This window comes from Cetorhinus maximus, chromosome 3 (assembly GCF_964194155.1).
Source record: "Cetorhinus maximus chromosome 3, sCetMax3.hap1.1, whole genome shotgun sequence".
NCBI classification, from domain to species: domain Eukaryota; kingdom Metazoa; phylum Chordata; class Chondrichthyes; order Lamniformes; family Cetorhinidae; genus Cetorhinus; species Cetorhinus maximus.
This window is the reverse complement of record NC_135881.1, coordinates 75,173,222-75,192,835: the sequence shown is the minus strand read 5'-3', so window position 1 is coordinate 75,192,835 and position 19,614 is coordinate 75,173,222. Positions and strand designations below refer to the sequence as shown.

The 19,614-nt window shown below is 41.9% G+C and overlaps 1 protein-coding gene across 2 annotated transcripts in view; it reads left to right on the top strand.

Annotated features, from left to right (window-relative positions):
• The window catches only part of egfra (epidermal growth factor receptor a (erythroblastic leukemia viral (v-erb-b) oncogene homolog, avian)), a 356,316-nt gene that overhangs the window by 146,347 nt on the left and 190,355 nt on the right, over positions 1 to 19,614 (top strand). Inside the window, exon 2 of one of the 2 annotated variants that reach the window (XM_078538586.1) lies at positions 1,833 to 2,010. The exons of the other annotated variant lie outside the window; for it this stretch is intronic. The gene's annotated coding sequence lies outside the window, so the exon portion shown is untranslated. The remainder of the gene's footprint in view (positions 1 to 1,832; positions 2,011 to 19,614) is intronic. 2 annotated transcript variants of the gene reach the window in all.

Sequence of the window (19,614 nt, the reverse complement as noted above, 5' to 3'; positions counted from 1 at the left end):
CCCCCAACCAAAATTCACCCCCACCCAACCCAACCCCTCCCCCCCTCAAATCCTACCAACTTGTTAGACTCTTACATTCTCCCTGGCCTGTCAAGGATCTTTAAACTTACTTTGTTCATGGTGGCTAGTGCCATATAAAAAGGGGTGTGTCTTCCTTCCATTCGGCAGAGCTGTACTTAACGCTAGGCCCTGGGGACACGCTGATCTGTCTGGCTCTTGCTCGGCTGGAGTCGGAAGGTTGGGTGAGGTGGGTGGAAAAAAATTCAGGTAAAAGACTAAGAGTGGAGTGGCAATCCAATGCTGCTTGCCACTTCAAGGAAGTTTAGGCCCAAAAATTTGTGTGTCATCCGTCAGTACTGCACTGAATTGTCCGTCTAGATTATTCCCTTGTCCCAAGCCCCTTGAACAGGAATTGAACCCACAACCTTCTGACTCATAGGTGTGAATGCTACCAGTTAGCCAAGGTTGAGAAGAAAACGGCAACTCAATAAATTTATTTATTGCTTTCACTTAGCTAAACCTAAATTAAGTCTAGATTTCTTGAGGAGGACTAAAACTACAATTTCAGAAAAGGGACAAGACTAAAATTAAAATTATTTCTTAGACTGCAACAAATATGATCAATGTAAACCTCTCCAACAAAAGTATTTCAGTGAGTGAAATGAATTCAGATACACCTATTGTTATGGGATGCGAGCTGGAGAAGTCCTGATAAGAGGTGATCATTTTGTATCATATCCCTTGCCTGAAGCCTAAGTGTTTCACGAGACCGCAAAATAGATTTGCTAATTAAAGTGACAATTATCATGAAAAAGAAACAAAGCAAGTTCAGGAATTGTTCAGTTGATTTAGCACAAGTCTGGTTGGCACCAAAATGCTATACCAAATTTTCAGGATTGACTCGTTTGACTACAATAGTATGCAGCGTGTTAGACAAGCTATGGTACATGTGTGTTATGCAGGCTGTTAGTTAAAACTGCAGTTGATTTATTGCTATTGAATCTTCAAAACACCAATTTTTTTTGTTTAAGGATATAATATGAAGTATTTGGGGAAAAAAAGTGGGCCAGAATTTGCTGGAAAACAACAGCTCGTTTAATGCATATTATTACTAGTGTATAAATTGTCCAGAAATTCCTAGCGAGGTGGAGATTTCTTTTCCATTGCTCCTGTTTTTTCTCTATCCTCCAATCTTTAATTAAGCACTTAGTGTTTTGGTCCCGTCACTCAATCCGGCTCCAGATGTCCAATTGACCTCGCTGTTATCTACTCTCGCTTCCAGCAATTTGTGGTGCAAATATTTATCAAGCTGAAAGCTGGGAAAAAGGTCTAACCAATGGTGCACCCTGCAAGATGCTTCGATCTGGCAAATTTTCGGCCATTAATTTAATGAAGAATAGCTTCCTAATCTAAGAGCAAGACCTGAGTACCAGGATAGTAGCTGTTGGAAATTAGAGATTGGATTAAATTGTTTGATTACTCCAAGTTTGCAATGATTGTTTATAATGTACATTTAAATTTAAAATGAAATGTTACTCAGTTTTTGGTGAATCTGTGTAAGCGTGGTCAGAAGTTATCTTGTGTTCATATCTACTGCTGTGGCCTATACACAAATGCAGTCACACAAGGATGAAGGTTGCAGTGTCCTATTGGGAAATTTCAAATTCGCACATCATTGTTTTTTTAACACAAATTATTTTGTAATATTTTAATTTAATACATTGATGTCACTTTCATAATCAAATGTGTTGCAGAAGTTATAAAGCATTCCAAAATTGATAAGTATTTTCACAATCTGTAATTAAAGCAATTCCCACTGAATATCCCTGCAGAAGCAAAAGATTGACCTTGACTCCATAGCTAGCTAGCTAAACATTTTGTGACATCATCCAAAGGCACAGCATTTGTTTACACATGTACGCTGCTGACGACACCCAGCTCTACCTCACCTCTCTTGACTCCTCGACTGTTGCTAACCTTTCAGACTGCTTATCCAACATGCAATACCGGGTGAGCAGAAATGTCCTCCAATTAAACATTGGGAAGATTTAAAGCCATTGCTTTCTATCCCTGTTCCAAACTCTGTTCCCTATCGCTACCAATTCCATTCCTCCCCCAACAATAGGCTAAGATTAAGCCAGTCTGTTTGCAACTTTGCTATCACACATGACTCTGATAAACATCTGATCTCATGCCACTAAGACCGCCATCTCCATACTGTAACATCACTCGATTTTGTCCTTTCTCAGCTCGTTTGCTGCTGCAACCCTCTTTCATGCCTCCGCTACCTCAAGACTCAATTATTCCAATGCACTCCTGTCTGGTCTCTCACATTCTACCCTCTGTAAACTTGAGATCATCCATCTGTCTCTATCTTAACCCGCAGCAAGTTCCGTTCCCCTATCACCCTGTGCCCGCTGATCTACACTGGCTCCCAATCAAGCAACTACTCGATTTTTAAATTCTCACCCTTGTTTTCAAAACCCTCCATGGCTACATCCTTTCCTATCTCTGTAATCTCCCCCAGCCCCACAACCCTCTGGGAGATCATCACCCCTCTAATTTTGGCCTCTTGTACAACCCCTATTTAAATTGCTCCACTATTGACGGACATGCCTTCAGTTGCCTAGGCTCCAAGCTCTGGAATACAGCCCCTATACCTCTGCACTACCCCAACTTATTTTCTTTCTTTAAGAAACCCTTAATACCTACTCCTTTGAACAAGCTTTTGGTCATTTGACCTAATATCTCTTTATGTGGCTTAGTGTCATACTTTGATTTGCAATGCTTCTGGGAACCTTGGGATGTTTCATTATGTTAAAGATGCTGTATAAATAAGTTGTTGTTGTTGTTGAACATGACAAATGCACCTATTTTTTTACTCACAGCAAAGATGTAGAAATTATAGTAAGCCATATTGCGACACACTAAAGTTCCACATAATTACCCTCCTCTGTGACAGTGCAAACATTTGACATGCAATATTTACAATGATGAGAAACCAGTACCCAGTTCCAAAATAACAGCTTTATTAGATTCTGTTATTTTAGCAACCATTAATTTTAACAACTAGATTAAGTGCAGTCCCTCCCAAATAACTGTGAAGATTTCACCTGCAACACAGCACAAATGGTATTGTTTTAATTGGTTTAAGGTGCTGTTCTGAGTCCATCCAGTTAAACTGAAACATATTGTGCTTAAGACCAATAAATATGGTAGCCTTGGCTAAAAGTTCTGATGTTGTCATGATACAAGGAAGACAATTATGGCTGGATTTTCACAGAGTTGGGAAGACTCCATTAACCTTTAAAAATGACAGGCAGGATTTGGATGCGTAAGTTCCAAAGATCCAATTTTTTCCAGTAGGGTAAAAAGAGTGGGCATGATACACACACGGGAGAAACCTGAATTTAGCAGGGCTATTTGAACATCGTGCTCAGTTACATTTTGACTGCTGCAAGGGCCTTAATCTGTTCTTTAAACTTTAAAATAGAAACAGGCTGCAGCTGTCTGTGAGAGTTAAGAAAACACCGCTGAACTGCTTTGATTGACCGACTATCTGCTTAGAAAAAAAAGTAGTATCTGGTCATGCAGTTTCAGTAGAGTTCTTTGACATTTTCCCAAGAGTTGTCCTTGTGAATGCTTGGCTGAGTTTCAAAGTTTACAAATATCTCAGCAGGGCATTCATAGTTTGATAGACGGTTTAGAGAGCCTATTAAAGAGTCTGTTAAAGGATTAGGTATCTCAGATGTAGGGTCTGTATAGAAGTTTGTTTGCTTTTATATGAGATTAGCCACTTGAGATTTAAAAGCTTTGAATGGGTTTTATGACTATCACTTGTTCACCATCAAGTGTATAGGAGTGAGAGCTGTATTAGGTTGTTGGAAGTTTTTTTCAATTCAACATGGCTCCTGAGGCCTGTCCATGCTAGATACTGGGTGATTGTCTATGGAGGTGGCATGGAGAGTGTGAGGGGCCATGGAATGGTGGGTAAGGGAGTTTGAGGGGTGAGGGCTAAAGTCCTTACAACTTCCAACATAACTGGGACAAAGTTCCAGAAAACTGAGGATGGTCTACTAAGCTGCCTGCCTCTGCATTTGCCTACCCCCCTGTGGCTTTCTATGATCTGCTTCAGGGGTCATCAGGTCTGACTCTGTCCTGCATCTGCGCCCGAAGTGAAAATGGTATTTTGAAGCACTTTTTACTGTGGCGGGTCCGGTGAGTCAGGAAATTTCCCTACTCGAGCGCCTCGGCTCAGTAGCCAAAATCGGGTGCTTAATGTTAAACTAGAAATAATTCGATAGAAATGTTTTATATATTTTTTTTAAATTTAGCAATAATATAATAAAGTTTATTGTGCTCTAATGCTTGAGCAGAGGGAAGGAAGGCAACTGGCACATTTGGATGGGTAATGATGAAAAAGTTGTCAGATATCCAGCAGCACACATTTTGAACTATTTGGTTATCTATAGTCCTTAGACCTCTGCAGCATACTTGGGCAGAAGTGCAAATGCCTAAAGACAATGGAGAGAAATTTGTTCAAATAGCTTTGCTTCTAGCAGCACTATGCAGACTATGTTTCTTCCTCCTGCGGACACACAGCAGTGCTGGTTGCCACCTTCACGGCCCACACCGGTTTCTTCAATGATATCAATGCTTTAAGTGGCACCAAGTGGCAAACAATTTTTTCCCCCATCATCTCATGAATGGAGTACTATTTTGTTCACAGGCTCCCAAACACCATAGGGATTGGGTGCACATGGTACAACACTGGTTAAGGTTTGTTCTGCATAGAGATGACCCCTTCCCATCACTGTCCTATGTGTTAGTCATCCAGCTGTGGGTGTGAATGGTCCAACTCAGGGTCAATAGACAGTGCATAATTAGGGATAGTGGTTTTAGAAATGGCATTTAATTAATAAAATTTTGATTAATTATGAAATACTAAATATAGGCTAAACAGTTAGTTAGAATTTGTTAATTAAATTTTGTTAATTAAATACAATGAAATACTAAATATACCCAAAAAACTATGAAATTATTCTAAGTGGCTGGAATATTTTCATACGTTTTTTAAGCTATATTTATTATTTCATGGTATAGGAAGTAAGATGTTTCAAACTACATTTGAGAGTGTAAGTTAAAAAAAGAACTGATCAGGAGCTGGAAATTAGACTTCAAGAAGTAATTTGCACTCCTTTTACTAACGTGCTAGCCTAGATTATGTGCTTGCTTGTAATGGCACTTGTGCTTACAGCTGGAATTTTTGGCCCAGTTGGCGTCGGGTGTCATGGCGGGCAGTGTTTCCCACTGCTGCACGTTGAGAACCTAATTTCAATACTTTAGCATCTCATTATAAGCCTTGCTTGCCGGAATCAGCCCCCTGCAACGCTGGATCATCCAGGCACATCACGCCAATGTGTTTCACAACTGTACATAAGCGACTGCATCTGGCAAGCTGCACTTCACTCAGGACTTCAAGGTTTGTTTGTCTACCTGGCTTCGGGCAGCACTCGCGTTATCAGCGCCAGGCTTTGCAGGCAGCACCACATCACTTTTAGGGGGGCTCACAGGCAGGTCTCTACCTACCAGACCAGCCGTAAGGCTTTTCAATGGCTGCAGGGCTAGGGCTTGCTTGGGGAAGGGGGAGAAGTGGCCTCAGGCAAGGCTGCAGGGCGAGGGCCGTAATGGGGAAGGGGGGTATCCCAGGGTGTGTGTGGGGGCACATGTTGGTCTGTGCAAGTGGCCTCAAGATGGTGAGGGCTGAGGAGGCAGTCTCCAGAGGAAATGAGTCCAGATGGGCATGTGAGGGTATGTGTGAGAGAGTGAATGGTGATATCCCTTGAGCTGGCAGTGAGTGAGATGCCAGTGAATATATGATGGGCTTGTGAGTGTGTAAGTTTAGAGTGATGAGATGGTTGCCTTACCCTAGTGGCACGGATGAAATTATTCGGCTGGTGCAGACACAATGGGCTGAATGGCCTCTTTCTGTGCCGTAACTTTCCTATGGTTTAATTTACTGCACTGGATGACTGACCTCATCTGTGCAGCATCGGCACTGACTACCTCTGCCATCACCTCCCAAGCCAGAGTGGTGAGACTGCTGGGCCTCCTGGGGCCAGAGAGTGGGTACAGGACACCTCAGTGGGCCTCCATAGCGTCAAGGTGTCCCAGGGATATGTCACTGAATTGGAGGGGCTGCACTCTTTTTGATTTTTGGGGCCATGTCTTCACTGGAGCAGTCCTGGGCTGCAAGCATTGAGAAGTGTGCGAACGGCTGCAGTTTGAAAATGGCATCCTGCATGAGGAAGTGGCGAGGTAATGGCGTGGCGGGCAAATCCGAGACCGCTCGCCAGCGGGACAGCGTGATTAATGTGGCAGTAATGGGACGACATGACACAAAAACCCGCCATTGTGGCTGGCGGATAAAATAAACTCTTTCCCGCCCGTTGCCGCACTTTGTGCAAACGCGGAACGATTCCACCCTATATCTTTCTCATTCAGCTGCAGTGTCACTGACCAATCCAGGCTAAAGGTTTGGGCATATTGAGCCCAAGCAAACCTCCTGTGGTCTGCTGCCATTCATTGTTGAGAACTGTTTAAAGTTTGCTGGGTGAAATCCATGATGTTCAGTATAGATTGGTGATTCTCAAAGCTGAGACTGCCGGATATGTTTGATCAAGCTGGATTTTTCTTCCCGCTTGGGAGTTGCTGTAGTAAAGATGTTGTATCATTGGTTTTATTTTGCTGAAATTTTTTCTTCTGGTTGTTTCTTTTCTTTGCAATTCAGAACAGTTTTAGTGTTCACATCCAGCAACATCAGTTTTACAGCTGCTGTTTGCCAACCTTGGTTGTAAGTACACTGCTTCTGGTCATTCCACTGGGCCTGCTAATGCCTGCCTGAATTTGGAGAGGGAGAAGGAGGAGGAATGAATGGGAAAAAGAAAAAAGGCACTTCCATCCTCCAGCATAGCCTACCTGCTTCAGCCCTGAACTATTCTCCAACAGGAGATAGTGGCATAGTGGTAATGTCACTGGACGTTACTCAACCAGTCCAGAGACCCAGGCTAACGTTCTAAGGTCATGGGTTCAAATCCCACCATGGCAACTAATGAAATTTAAATTCAATTAATAAAATCTGGAATGGTGACTAGAAAGCTATCATTGATTGTCATTAAAAATTCAGCTGGTTTACTGATGTCTTTTAGGGAAGGAAATCTGCCATCATTACTGGTCTGACTTACAAGTGACTCCAGATCCATAGCAATGTGGTTGACTGTTAACTGCCCCCTGAAATGGCTTAGGGATGGCCATTAGGGAGGGGCAACAAATGCAGTGCTTGCCAGCATCGACCACATCCTGTGAAAAAATATATTTAATTAACCCAGGCACAATTTCTTAAGCATGCCTGAAGGGTCCTGCTTTCACAATCTCATATTCAGTAGGGAGGCTATCAAGAAGTTCTAACGTCTACCAAATATGCAACAGCACTAGGGAATTCGCAGGAAAGAGCTGTCTCTCTGGTCAGGAAGATGCTGATAACCCAAAGTGTTAGTTGAAACTTTGTTTATCTGCTTGTTGTGGATAGCTCATTTAATCAAGTTGGTGTTTGCAATAAAATGAGAACTGGATTTGTCTCCAATTCATATTAGGAGGGCAATGCTACCATTCCAGGGAATAGGACCTGAAACTGATATGTTCCGAGTCTTTGATTACAAGTACGATAGGAGTGTTATTCAGCTTTTGAATTCCATTTGTTCTTTTTTCCAAAGTCCAGGAGGTCACAAGAGAGCTCTTGACATAAGCAGTAAGCTGAATACATTGGTACTGTAATGAAGGTTTTTGTTTGACCCCTGGACTTGGTACATTGTTAGTTATTGGCTGAGTGTAAGATGTTTATTTTAATTCATTCTCTGGACGTGGGCACGGCTCACAAGGCTGACATTTATTATCTGTCCCTAGTTGTCCTTGTACAGTGATTTGCTAGACCATTTCAGAGGGTAGATGAGGGTCAACCATGTTGGTCACAGATAAGCTGGGTTTTGTTCCTTAAATGGGCATTAGTGAGCCAGATTGGTCACTTTTTCTGATTTAAGCTGAATTCAAATTCTCAAACTGCAATAGTGTTTTTTTTATTAATTTACGGGATGTCGTTGTCGCTGACTAGGCCCATTGCTAATTGCTCTTGAGAAGGTGAGCTGTCTTCTTCAACCGCTGCAGTCCACGTGATGCAGGTGCACCCACAGCGCTGTTAGGGAGCGAGATCCAGGATATTGACCCAGTGCTAGTGAAGGAACGGCAATACATTTCCAAATCAGGATGGTGAGTGACTTGGAGGGGAACTTCCAGGTGGCGGTGTTTCCATGTATCTGCTGCCCTTGTCCTTCTAGATGGTAGTGGTCGTGGGTTTGGAAGGTGCTGTCTAACGAACCTTGATGAGCTACTGCAGTACATCCTGTAGATGGTACACATTGCTGCTACTGTTCATCAGTGGTGGAGGAAGTGAATGCTTGTGGAAGGGGTGCCAATCAAGTGGGCTGCTTTGCCCTGGATGGTGTCAAGCTTCTCAAGTGTTGTTGGAGCTGCACTCATCCAGGCACGTGGAGAGTATTCCAACACACTCCTGACTTGTAGATGGTGGATAGGCTTTGAGGAGTCAGGAGGTGAGTTACTCATCACACGATTCCTAGCCTCTGACCTGTTCTTGTAGCCACAGTATTTATATGGCTAGTCCAGTTCAGTTCCTGGTCAATGGTAACTCCCAGGATGTTGATAGTGGGGGATTCAGCGATGGTAATGCCATTGTAAGTCAAGGGGCAATGGTTAGATTCTCCCTTGTTGGAGATGGTCATTGTCTGACACTTGTGTGGCTCAGATGTTATTTGCCACTTGTCAACCCAAGCCTGAGAATTGTCCAGGTCTTGTTTTGGACATGGACTGCTTCAGTATCTGAGGAGTCGCGAATGGTGCTGAACATTGTGCAATCATCAGCGGTCATCACCACTTCTGACCCTATGATGGAAGGAAGGTCATTGATGAAGCAGCTGAAGATGGTTGGGCCTAGGACACTACCCTGAGGAACCCATGCAGTGATGTCCTGGGAGCTGAGATGACTGACCTCCAACAACCACAACCATCTTCCTTTATGCTAGGTATGACTCCAACCAGTGGAGAGTTTTCCCCCTGATTCCCATTGACTCCAGTTTTGCAAGGGTTCCTTGATGCCACACTCGGTCAAATGCTGCCTTGATGGCAAGGGCATTCACTCTCACCTCACCTCAGGAGTTCAGCTCTTTGTCCATGTTTGAACTAAGGCTGCAATGAGGTCGGGAGCTGAGTGACCCTGGTGGAACTCATTCTCTGAATTATTAGTCCAGGTCTCTGGATTACTATTCCAACAGTGTAATCACTGTACTATTGCACCTAAGCATCTCTCTGATTAAAGTCCAAATTTGTAATCTCTGCCGAGGCTATCTGCAGAGGTGTGCTTCTTTCTTAGAAGTGTGAAAAGCAAGATTACAGAGTGTAACAGGTTAACTTCTAGTGCAATAATTAAAAGCAAGTGCAATTTTGAAAAATCTCAATACATACATAGTGTTTATGAAAAATTTAAAACGCAATGGGCCTTATACTGCAGAAATGTTGGCCTCCAAAGAAAACAAAAGATCTCATCAGAATTGCTGTTTGGGAGAAGAGATTTCTGACCCTGTGACCAAATAAATGGACAAGCCATTTACATTCATGGAGGAGGCAGATTAGTATATTTAAACTGTATTAACTTCAATTCACCAAATAGATCACTTTTATAATGACTGTCTGGTTCCTTTTACCATGATGAAAAAGAGCAGAATGCCATAATAGATGCAGGAGCTTCCAAATTAACTTGCAGCTAAGAACAATTGGCAGTATTAGTGTAATTCTTTTGATGGCGTTATGCAAAGATTACCATTAGGACTCACTGTTTAAGCACTTCTGAAAATGGAAGAAAGGTTAAGTCAGTACTTGTAGAAGTGACTCATTTTACACTTTGGTTCTTTTGATTACTATGATGGCAAAACTGTGGCTTTTACGGTTTGGCTGAATTTGTATTAGTCACTTCCTATGCAGATAAAGCTGTAGAAATATGAAGTGTTGAGAAATTTAGAATTAACCAGCCAGCAATATACTGCATGTTCCACATAGCTCTAATGCTGGTGCAGGCCAACAATTAATACATCCCATACAGTTAGTCTCTGTGTTTAATTGTGAAACAGTTCTGCAGAAGTCCTGAATTTCAGCTGAAGTTTCATTCAATAAAAGTGAGCACGAGCGAAATTTAGCTGCTTCTTACAAACATTCTGTTGAATCCTGGAATAAAAGTGTGTTAATTATTAATGAAAAGTAAAATTCAATCTGTCTGGTTATACGAGCGGCCCGGCTAAAATAATGATTTGGTTTCAGTAACGCAACTAATTTGTGCTGTTCCCAGCAATTGTGGTTGTGAGTTGTTTTTCATTGTTTGGTATGAAACACGTAAGAATGCCAGATTTTTTTTTCTTCTTTGGAACAAACTGCAGTTGTAAATGATATAACTTGTAGGGAATGCTGTCACTCCATTCAGAAGTCAAAACAATTTGGATTGAAGTCCAGTAATCCTGTTCAATGCATTGTTATGACTTTACAGTGCCTCACCCTCAAGCCATATGTGTGAATGTTATTTTGGCAGCCTTCACTCACTAGAACATTGTTCATTCCTACTCTCACGTATTTCATAATTCTGTAGCTATTCAATAGAAATTACAAGTTCTTAAAAGGAAGATATGAAGAAGTATTTCAGAAATAGTATTTCTGACCTGAAGGTGGTTGATCATGATGGCGTACGGACTCCACAGGCACTAGCAACAACAACTTATGTTCATAAAATGCCTTTAATGTAATGGAACATCCCAAGATTCTTCACGGGGCACTATAAGACAGAGTATGACACCGAGGTACTAGGTCAGATGACCAAAAGCTTGGTCAAAGGGGTAGGTTTAAGGTGTGTTTTGGAGGAAAGCATGAAAGGTGGAGAGCTGTAGAGAGAGAATTCCAGAGCTTGGGGCCTGGGCAACTGAAGGCACTATCACCAGTGGCAGAGCATTTATGATTAGGAATGCACAAGAGGCCCGGATCAGAGGAGCACATTTATCTCAGGGCTGGAGGAGATTACAGAGTTAAGAAGGGGCAAGGCCATGTAGGGAATTGAATACAAGACTGAGAACGTCAAAATCAAGATGCTGCTTGACCAGGAGCCAATGAAGATCAACGAGCACAAGGGTAATAGGGGAACGGAAGCTCTCCAGAGTTTTGTCTACATGACAGTTTTTCTTGGTAGAGCTGGGTAATAAGGTCATTTATCTGTGGGGGCATCAACTTGACTGCTATCCTGTCCTTTTCCAACATCCTCCTTTTCAACAGAGGTTACTGGATAATTATCAAAAGCAAGAACCCTGGCTGATCTCTTTCCCATCCAGCCAAAAACCACCCCTTCACAGGGGCCATACATCCCATAAATCAGCTAATGCAGCACATTCTGAAGAACAAGCCTTCAACCCCTGTGCTATTGGGAAGGTCTGTACAGTAGCTGTTACAGGACACATTTTAATTAACATTCCTGTAGTTCAGGAAGGCCTTACATTTCCAGTTGCATCATGACAAGAGAGTAGCTCAGCTTCACGCTGGTGCGCTTCAGGTTTGATCCATGCTATTTGCAAGAGGTTTCAATATTAGCCAGCTGTTAATATATTTCTTGACATTTATTACTGGAAAGCAATTTTATGAAAGAGAAGATATTTTGAGCACTGAACCATTTAGTATGTCGAAGATTTTAGCATGTTGATCAAAATTTGATGAGCCAATTCAGCAGCTCCTGATTTGCTATGTTAATTAAGTTTTATCTTCATCTCACATTTGGTGTGGCATGAGCAGCAAAGCCCTAATTACAAGATCACTGTTATGTACTCTATTGTGACTACAAAATGGAAACAAATCCAATTAACCTTATGTACACCATTATAAAGCACCCTTCTTAACAGCCTGCAGTTTTAATTTAGCCTGAGTCCTTCCTGTGAGAATTTTTAAGATATATTTGATTTTTGTGATTTTGTGTGTACTGGAAATTAGTGCTGACTGTCTACATCAACATAATTACAGCTTATTCCCTTCCAATAAATCAGCTTTTAGATATTGAATGTACAGCACACTGGTTACAGATATACAAGAACATTATAAATTCACTACAATAGATCCAATAATGTTTATTGAAGTTTTTTTCCCCAAAGGTTTCATTTTTTGCATGATTGCAATTGGTTATCTCCCATAATGTTCTTCAGTTGAATTGGCTGGCTACTCGAATGAGCCTTTTTTTTAGTAGACAAACTTCAGTAGTTTCTAAGGTAGAGTTCTTGATGGTCACTGCAGCTATGGTCTGTGCAAATATGGTTTAATTTTATTCGGAAATATATTTTGATATTGTTCCTACCTTAATCATGTGAGACTTCAAGCAACTATCTTACCCATTTACCTATACTAGTGTTTTTGCCAGCCATCTTTATCTCATAATTGTATAATGCTGCTTTGTTTTTACATTAGTTATACAAATGTTCAAAATATGTATAAGGATAAACCCAGCAACTACAGTTAGTTTAACCTCATTGGTAGAAGAGCTTTTAGAAATGATAATCCAGATCTGTAATTATGGGTGACTTTAATCTTCATATAGATTGGGCAAATCAAATTAGTAACAATACCGTAGAGGAGGAATTCCTGGAGTGTATACGGGATGGTTTTCTGGACTAATACGTTGAGGAACTAACTAGAGAACAGGCCATCCTAGACTGGGTATTGTGTAATGAGAAAGGAATAATTGGCAATCTAGTTGTGCGAGGCCCTTTGGGGGTGAGCGACCAAAATATGATAGACTTCTTCATCAAGATGGAGAGTGACGAAGTTGGTTCTGAGACTAGGGTCCTGAATCTTAATAAAGGAAACTACGATGGTATGAGACGTGAGTTGGCTACGATGGATTGGGAAACGTTACTTAAAGGGATGACGGTGGATAGGCAATGGCAAATGTTCAAAGAGCGCATGGATGAACTGCAACAATTGTTTATTCCTGTCTGGTGCAAAAGTAAAATAGGAAAGGTGGCCAAACCATGGCTTACAAAGGAAATTAGAGATAGTATTAGATCCAAGGAAGAGGCCAGAAAAAAACAACAGACCTGAGGATTGGGAGCACTTTAGAACTCAGCAAAGGAGGACCAAGGGATTGATTAAGAAGGGGAAATAGAGTATGAGAGTAAGCTTGTGGGGAACATAAAAACTGACTGTAAAAGCTTCTATAGGTATGTAAGAGAAAAAGATTGGTGAAGACAAATGTAGGTCCCTTACAGTCAGAAACCGGGGAATTTATAATGGGGAACAAAGAAATGGCTGACCAACTAAATACATACTTTGGTTCTGTCTTCACAAAGGAGAACACAAATAACATACCAGAAATGTTGGGGAACACAGGGTTTAGTGAGAGGGAGGAACTGAAAGAAATCAGTATTAATAGGGAAATGGTATTGGAGAAATTGATGGGATTGAAGGCTGATAAATCCCCAGGGCCTGATAATCTACATCCCAGAGTACTTAAGGAAGTGGCCCTAGAAATAATGGATGCATTGGTGGTATTCTGCCGAGATTCTATAGACTCTGGAACAGTTCCTACAGATTGAAGGGTAGCTAATGTAACCCCACTATTTAAAAAGGGAGATAGAGAGAAAACAGGAAATTATAGACCAGTTAGCCTGACATCAGTGGTGGGGAAAATTCTAGAGTCCATCATAAAATATTTAATAGCTGAGCACTTGGAAAACAGTGGCAGAATCAGACAGAGTCAGCATGGATTTACGAAAGGGCAATCATGCTTGACAAATCTATTGGAATTTTTCGAGAATGTGACTAGTAGAGTTGATGAGGGGGAGCCAGTGGATGTGGTTTATTTGGACTTTCAGAAGGCTTTCAACAAAGTCCCACATCAGAGATTAGCATGTAAAAATTAAAGCGCATGGGGTAGTGTATTGAGATGGATATAAAACTGGTTGGCAGACAGGAAACAGAGAGTAGGAATAAACGGGTCTTTTTCCGAACGGCAGGCAGTGACTAGTGGGTACCGCAGGGATCGGTGCTGGGACCCCAGCTATTCACAATATATATCAATGATTTAGATGAGGGAACTAAATGTAATATCTCCAGATTTGCAGATGACACAAAGCTGGGTGGGAGGGTAAGCTGTGAGGAGGATGCAGAGATGCTTCAGTGTGATTTGGACAAGCTGAGTGAGTGGGAAAATGCATGGCAGATGCAGTATAATGTGGATAAATGTGAGGTTATCCACTTTGGTAGCAAAAACAGGAAGGCAGATTATTATCTGAATGTCTATAAATTGAGAGAGGGGAATGTGCAACGAGACTTGGATGTCCTCGTACACCAGTCGCTGAAGGTAAACATGCAGGTACAGCAGGCGGTAAAGAAGGCAAATGGTATGTTGGCCTTCATAGCGAGAGGATTCGAGTACAGGAGCAGGGATGTCTTGCTGCAATTATACAGGGCCTTGGTGAGACCACACTTGGAATATTGTGTGCAGTTTTGGTCTCCTTATCTGAGGAAGGATGTTCTTGCTATAAAGGGAGTGCAACGAATGTTTACCAGACTGATTTCTGGGATGGCGGGACTGACATATGAGGAGAGATTGAGTCGGTTAGGATTATATTCGCTGGAGTTCAGAAGAATGAGGGGGAGATCTCATAGAAACCTATAAAATTCTAACAGGACTAGACAGGGTAGATGTAGGAAGGATGCTCCCGATGGTGGGGGAGTCCAGAACCAGGGGTGACAGTCTGAGGATACGGGGTAGACCATTTAGGACTGAGATGAGGAGAAATTTCTTTACCCAGAGAGTGGTGAGCTTGTGGAATTTGCTACCACAGAAAGTAGTTGAGACCAAAACATTGTATGTTTTCAAGAAGGAGTTAGATATAGCTCTTGGGGTGAAGAGGATCAAAGGATATGGGGAAAAAGCGGGAGCAGGCTATTGAGTTGCTTGATCAGCCATGCTCATCATGAATGGCGGAGCAGGCTCGAAGGGCCGAATGGCCTACTCCTGCTCCTTTTTTCTATGTTTCCATGGGACAAAACTAACAGCCACTTGAACAGTTGTGGATTAATTAAGGAAAGCCAGCACATATTTGATGAAGGCAAATTGTGTTTAACTAACTTGAATGAATTTTCTGATGAGATAACAGAGAGGATTGATGAAAGTAATACAGTTGAGTATGATGTTCAAGGTCCTCCAAAAGGCATTCAATGAAGTGCCACGTAATAGGCTTGAAATGAAAGAGAGAGTGGCAACATGGATGCAAAATTGGCTGAATGACAGGACACAGAGTGGTGAAGGTTTGTGTTTTTGCACTGGAGGAAGGTATACAATGAGGTTTACCAAGGGTCGGTACTCGGAACACCCTTTTTCCTGATGTGTGTTAACGATCTAAGCTTGCATATCCAGATGACACAAAACAATACAGTGAACTGTGAGAAGGATGGTGATAGACTTCAAGAGGATATGGGCTGGTGGAATGGGTGGACAGATGAAATTTAATAGGGTGTGAACTGATACATTTTCATCAGCAGAATGAGGAGAGGCAATAGGAAATAAATGATGCAATTCTAAATGAACAGAGAGATCTGGGTATATGTGCACAAATCATTGAAGTTGGCAGGGCAGGTTGAGAAAGTGGTTAAAAAAGCAAGCAGGATCCTGGACTTTATAAATAGAGGCATGGGGTACAAAAATGAGGAAGTTATGATGAACCTTCATAAAACCCTGGTTGAGCCTCAACTGGAGTATTACCTCAAATCCTGGGTACCAAACATTAAGAAGATGTGAAAGCTTTATAGAGGGGTGCAGAAAAGACTTACAAAAATGATTCCAGGAATGAGTGAAAATAAAAACAAAATGTGCTGGAAAAACTCAGCAGGTCTGGCAGCGTCTGTGGAGTGAGAAACAGAGTTAATGTTTTGTGTCAAATATGACATCTTCTCCAAGGATGAGTTGCCTAGATAGAAAGAAAGCTGGGGCTGCTCTCTTTACGGAGAAGAAGGTGTGAGGAGATTTGGTAGAATTGTTCAAAATCATGAGGGGTTTAGGCAGAGGAGATAGAGAGAAACTGTTCCCACTGGTGGAAGAGTCAAGAACTGGAGGACACCAATTTAAGGTGATTGCCAAAAAAGAATCAATGGGGCGATGAGGAAAAACCTTGTTACACAGCAAGTGGTTAAGATCTGGAATGCTCTGCCTGAGGCTGTGGTGGAGGCACATTCAATCATGGCTTTGAAAACAGAATTGAACAAGCACCTGAGGAGCGAGAATTTGCAGGGCTACGGGGAAAAGGGTGGGGTAGTGGGAGTAGCTGAGTTGTTCTTGCAAAGAACTGGCATGAATGGCCTCCTGTGCTTTAACTATGATTTTTTTCTGGATTATTCTGTGTCAAGTGCAAAATCAAGAGACTTATTCTATCTGTTGGTAAACAAACAATTTCAAACTCTCCGAAACAAACTGCATACAGAGGAGCTAAGATTTTTTGGAGATGCATCTTTGTCAAATGTAAACATCTTCATTCATATTTTAAGAAATAATATATTGTACTTCTACAGTGTATTTTTGTATCAATAATTATTGCAGATATTTCACCCAAAAATAATTTAGGTTCAGCACATCAGTGCAACCACTACTCACATTGGTAAAGCAGGAATTAAATGTGGTACTAAATTATGAGGAGATTATTGCCTCAAAGATGTTTGTGCAAAATGAGCTTAGAACATTAATGTAAGTCAGTAAGCCATTAATGTTTAAAACATATCTGTTCAATAATTCAGAAGTACTTTTCGATGAAAGTGGTCAAGAGAACACTTTTTGTGTAATAAGAACGTAAGAATTAGGAGCAGGAGTAGGCCATTTGGCACTTCGAGCCTGCTCCGTTATTCAAGAAGATCATGGCTGATCTTCTGCCTCAACTCCACCTTCCCACACTATACCCATTTCCCTTTATTTCCTTCCCAAAAATCTGTTGATCTCTGTCATGGATATACTCATCAACTAAGCATCCACATCTCTCTAAAGTAGGTAATTCCAAAACTTCACAACTTTTGAGTGAAGAAACATTTCTTCATCGCAGTTCTAAATGGCCGACCTGTTATTCTGAGACTGTGACCATTAGTTCTAGACTACTCAACCAGCTGAAATATCTTCCAAGGATCTGCCCTCTCAAGCCTCTTATGAATTGACATCCAGAAAAGAAAATGTCAGTATTTTGGCCATTTGATCAGAACTGAAAAGCTACAGAGATCTCTTCTAGAGGGCAAAGTGGAGGGCAGCAGAAAGAGGAGTCGACCTAGTCGTAGTTGGATGACAAACTTCACAGAGCTATGAGCTATAGTGGATGTGTGAGGATGGCGCAAGACAGATGAGTGTGACATACCGTGATAGCAGATCTCCTGGCAGGAGTAGCTACTAGCAGCAGCAATGAAACCATCTCCCGATCTTCTGAACTCCAGAGAATATAGGCCTATTCAATCGTTCCTCAGAGGACAAACTCCTCATTCCAGGAGTCAATCTACTGAACCTTTGTTGCACTCCCTGTAAGACAGCTATTCTTTCAGAGGTAAGGAAATCAAAATTGTACACAGTGCTCCAGGTATGGTCCATTAAGGCCTGATGTAATTGCAGTAATACTTCTGTAATCTTATACTCCAATCCTTTCATATTAAAAGCTAACCCAACATTTGGTTTCCTAATTAATTGCCATACCTGCGTGTTAACATCCTGTGAATAGTGCACAAGGACACCCAGATCCCACTGAATATCAACATTTCCCAGTCTGCCACCATTTAAAAATATTCTGCTTCTCTATTTTTACTACCAAAGTAGATAACTTAACATTTCTCCACATTACATTCCATCTGCCACATTCGTGTTTGCTCACTTAACCTGTCCATATCTCTTTGCAACATCTTTCTATCCTCCTGACATCTTATTATTTTCACCTAGCTCTGAATAGTCAACAAACTTGGATATATCAAACTTAGTCGCTTCATCAAAATCATTGATATTGATTGTAAATAGCTGAGGCTTAAGCACTGATTCTTGCGTTACCCCACTAGTTCCAGCCTGCCAACCCGACAATAAATTATTTATTCCTACTCTCTTCAGTCTTCAGTCGTTAACCAATCCTCAATCCTTGCTGATGTTTTACCTTCAATCCAATGAACCTGAGTTTGTATAATAACCTCTTGTATGACAGCTCATTGATAGCCTTTTGAAAATCCAAATACGTTATATCGACTGGTTTCCCCTTACCTACCCTACCTAATGACAATCTCAGGAAGCTCTTACAGATTGTTCTAATAGAGGTAACTTTCATAAATCTACGTAGACTCTGCTTAAACATATTTTAATTTTCAATGTGCCCTGATACCATGTCCCTAATAGATTCCAGCTTTTTCCCTGCTACTGATGTCAGGCTAACTGGCCTATAGTTCCCTGTTTCTCTCCCCCTCCTTTCTTGAATAGTGTGGTACCAATCCATGGAGACCATTCTAAAACCTAGTGAATTCTGGAAGATCAGAACCAATGCATCCACTATATCTGTAGCCACCTCTTTAAAAATTCTAGGATGTTGACCATCAGGTCTAGGGGATTTGCTGGCTTTTAGCCCCATTAATTTCTCCACGACCATTTCTTTACTCATACTAATTTCTTTAAGTTCATCACCATTACTGGACTGTGGCCCACAGGAGAAGGTTGTGAGGCATAGAATTGGGAGGAAAGGCAGGCAGTGGCGAGTTTGTTGCCTTCCTGACTAGCCCCCAATTTAAATCAAGGGCGGGGAAAGGGGGAAAGTCAAGGTTGGCCTTCCTGCCCAGAGATCAATTGAGGCCTTCAAGACGCCTGTTAAGGGACACTTAAAGGCCTCTTGCTGCTGCTGGTATTCTGCCCATGCAAGGGGTGCCCTTTCCCATGTGAGGAGACCTCTGCAAAAGCTGGCGGCCTCTTTCCAGGCGTTGGGGTGGCGTCCTCCTGATTGGGCCCACGTAGGGTTTCCCCCAGCAGCAACTCTCACCCATCAACCACACCCCTCCGCCTCTCAGCAAGCCTGATCCCACTCACCTGGTTCCAGGGATGGAGCTCATGATACTGCACTGGATGGGTGCAGTCCCAGCAGTGATCCTTCTAATCTAAATTAATCTGTGTCACTGCTCCTGGTGATGCGGCTGGGATTAAAGACCTATTGGCACTTTGATTGGCCAGCAGCACTTGGGGATGGGATCTCGGCCCTTAAAGGGTCAGGAGGCTCAAGCCAGGCAGTTAATTGCCTGATGGGCACAGAATCAAGTCAGGTCTCCAGAAATAGCCAAGGCAGGGTTGCCCCCTGCCCCTCCGGCTTACCAGCCTGCATATATGGGGGCAGGATATTTGGCTGACCAGGTGTGGGTTGATAAATGAGTTTTGTTTTTGCAACATTCAAGGATAGGACGAGTTTCGTAGATGTAGAATTG